Raw genomic sequence first — 3,526 nt, forward strand, 5'->3', positions numbered from 1 at the left:
TATGATTAAGTTACAAAATAATAGTTGTAAAGTTTATTTTTAATAAAAACTAATTAACAGTGCTACACCGCTTAGAGTTTAATTGTGAAAATAGTTACCAAGGTATAAACAAACACGGTTCTGCGCTTTATTTTATTAAACAAAATTAATTTTAAAAGAAGTTAAATTAGGAGCTTTACTTTTTGGTTATTATAATCTAAAAACAGTTAAGGAATAAAGTTAAAGGTTTTATGATTGTTTTAGTTTGTTCTGTACAAAGTTCTAAAAAAATAAGTTTTCAAACATGTTAGTTAATTTAATTAAATACAACTAAAAGTAGTATCACTTAAATAAAAGGTATTGCGTCCTATTTTATGAGTATATATATTATAAATTCCCGTAGATTGCTTCATTTTGATTGTAATTTAAATTTATAGAAGCTTGGGTTCAAATAAACAACCCTTCAGTCAATATTTTATGGTATTTATTGCGGTACTTTACAAATGTTAGTTATCTTATTTTAATAATCAAAGTAATTGCATAAAGTTATGAACCTATCATAAAACAGCTGAAGGTAATTTTCAATGCCACCTAGCAATGACTACAAAGAAAGGTAAAAACTTGAATAAGTTTTAATTCATCAACTATAAAACATGAAACCTTTAAAAAGAAGCTTTTGAATTAGTTAGAAAGCGTATTAAACAAAATAAGCCAAACAATACTGCTAGGTAAATAAAACGACGTTTTTATCAAATAATTTTTAGTTAGTTTTTCCACTGACAAAGTTGTATCTCAGAAGAGATTTTAGAAGCTACATTATCACAATTAAAATTTCTGTATACTTTTGAGGTCATCATGTCTTAAAATGTTTTAAGTCTAACAAATATGAAAAAAATATGATATTTCAGTAAAGTAAGTAATTTGAAAGTTATATAAATAATAAAATATTAACATAGCTAACAAACAAAATAAAAATATTTGATAAAAATAGCAATATTACCTTTATAAACTATAAATATGTTTATTTTAATCAAAAATATGATCTTGTTACATACTTATTTTTCTTTATTAATAATAAATGATACTAATACGATTTCTTCCGTTTGTGTTGTTTGACTATCGCTAACAAGTGTCTTTTTGTTTAGATTTAAATGGCGCTGAAGTTTAAATGTTAAATTCGATAGTTTAAATGATATCAGATCCTAAAAGAAAAATATAAACAGCTTAATCCAACTTTTTTATAAATTAATCTCAGCTTTTTATCTACTGATTAAGTTAATCATTAATAAGAACCAAAAATAAGAGGTTAATATAAAGTTCATTAAACAAAATTTTGTTTCTGAATTACTTATCTGAATTCTGTTTTGTTTGAATACTATTATAACTTTACATATCTAGTTACAAAACAGGTTTAAATTGTAAATGAATATGTAATTTTTTAATGTGGATAGAAGTCAAAAGTAACTTATTCATAAGTAAGATACAATTTAGTTTTCAACTACTTAAAACAAATTAAAGTTTTTATATTTTAAAAGTTTAAAGCAACATATTTTTTGTTGAGACATTGCATTTATTTTTTTAATGACATAAATGTTAATGAAAAGAATTTGAACTAAAGTTTGTATATAACTTTAATTTATATGTCATTATCTGTACTAGATTTTTGGAAGTACATTGCTTAATATCTCAAAAAACAACCAAGAACTATTAAAATTGTTTTTTTTGTTAAGGTTGTAGTTGCAAAGAAAAAATTAAACTAATATGTTGATAATTTAAGCATAATTTTTTTATCCTTTTTTTAACTTTAAAATTTCTCCATTTTAACTACTTACATCTAAATTTAAAAACGTAGCAATTATAAAAGAAAAATAAACAATTCTTAATTACCGTTCGACTTGATCACTAATGCTCTAACAAGTGTATTTTTATAGAATCAAAGTTCTAAGTTTTTTCTATCTTAAACATAATATTTAGAACAAATTTACCATATAAAGTACATTTACCGTTTTTACATTTACAAGTAGCTTTAATACGATGTTTCTTAAGTTTTGCAAAACTGTATTAAGCTCCATGTTTAGTTTAACATTTTAAATTAGACAGAGAAACAAATACGGTTGCTTTACAAGTTTTAAGATAAGTCTTTATTTAATATTTTTGTTTGTTTAAGCAATACATACTTTGTTTTATTTAAGTATTTTGTTTTATTTAGATAATAATTAAAAAAAGTTTTTGGTTATCTATTATATGATTTTATAAATCTACTAAATGTCACATCTGTTCGAGTTATAGAAATAACTTTTTTGAAAGTTCACTCAACCTAAGTAACCTACTAATTTTACACATAAATATTTTTTTCTAGAATTGCTTGTCTTACAAGAACTAAACTTATTCATCATCTTTACTTTCTTATACATTTTCACGCTTTTTAGTAAGATTTGATTTTTTATAGTTGTACAAAAATATAACTATTTAAATTTTTTCTCTATAAAATCCTTAACTTTATTCATAAGTACTATGTAGTGTACGGTAATGTATTTTTGGTTTTTTAGTGAAATTTTTAAGGTTTTTATCTCTCATTTTGCAAATCATATGTTTAGTAAATAACAGTTTCTTTAACTTAAAAACAGGTTTGTACTCAGATTATGCATATATTATTTTTTTTGTATAATTAAATTATAAGAACAATACGAAAATCCACCAACTAAACTTTTGCTTTTAAACTACAGAAAACTCTAGGTAATGTTTAATATAAATCAAAACTTTACGCTAAAATACCTTAACGACGGTATTTCTAAAATTAATAGATAAGACTATAGCAACACTTTATCTTTCCTGTTTTGAATCAAATAAAGTGAAGTTAGTATACTTACTTGTGATAAAAAATATAAATAAATATATAATACAACTGCAGAAACAGGTTTTCCAAAAAAAATATTTTAGTTTCTACTCAGCTAGTTGTGAATTTCGACTTTACTTAAATTTAATGATTAAAAAAGTAATAATTTTCATAAACTTGACCAAAATGTATAACTACGTTAAAAACATCAAAAAAGAAGAAGAATGAAGTGAGAATGAAATTATCTTTAATGATAAATGCAGTTTTTAAAATACTCTTTTCAAGACAAAGACCTTTTTCTAATAAACTTAAGCTCTTAAAATTTAAAATGACTAGCTCATCTAATTACCTAAAAGCGAATAAACTTTTTAGAAGTTTTCTAAAAGACTTTATTAAAGCAATTAGCGATTACATGAAATCTATAAGGTCTATTTTGATTTGTGTTTAAAGTTTTATTATTTTTTAGACTTTTATGTTAAAAAAGTTAAACAAATTTATAAACTGTTTATAATGACTTAATTTTCTTTTTTTTAACTTCAAATAGTAAGAAGATATTGACTGATTCTGTATAACTAATGTAAAAAAAAATACTTAAAAGTGTTTTGTTAAGTCATAAAATATGAATACTGTTTTAATAAAACTAAATATTTCTTTACACTTTGATGTAATAAATTGTTGTGATAAACAAAAACGAAAATAGCATTTTTTATT

Source organism: Thalia democratica, chromosome 7, assembly GCF_965202585.1.
Source record: "Thalia democratica chromosome 7, ktThaDemo2.hap1.1, whole genome shotgun sequence".
Taxonomy (NCBI): domain Eukaryota; kingdom Metazoa; phylum Chordata; class Thaliacea; order Salpida; family Salpidae; genus Thalia; species Thalia democratica.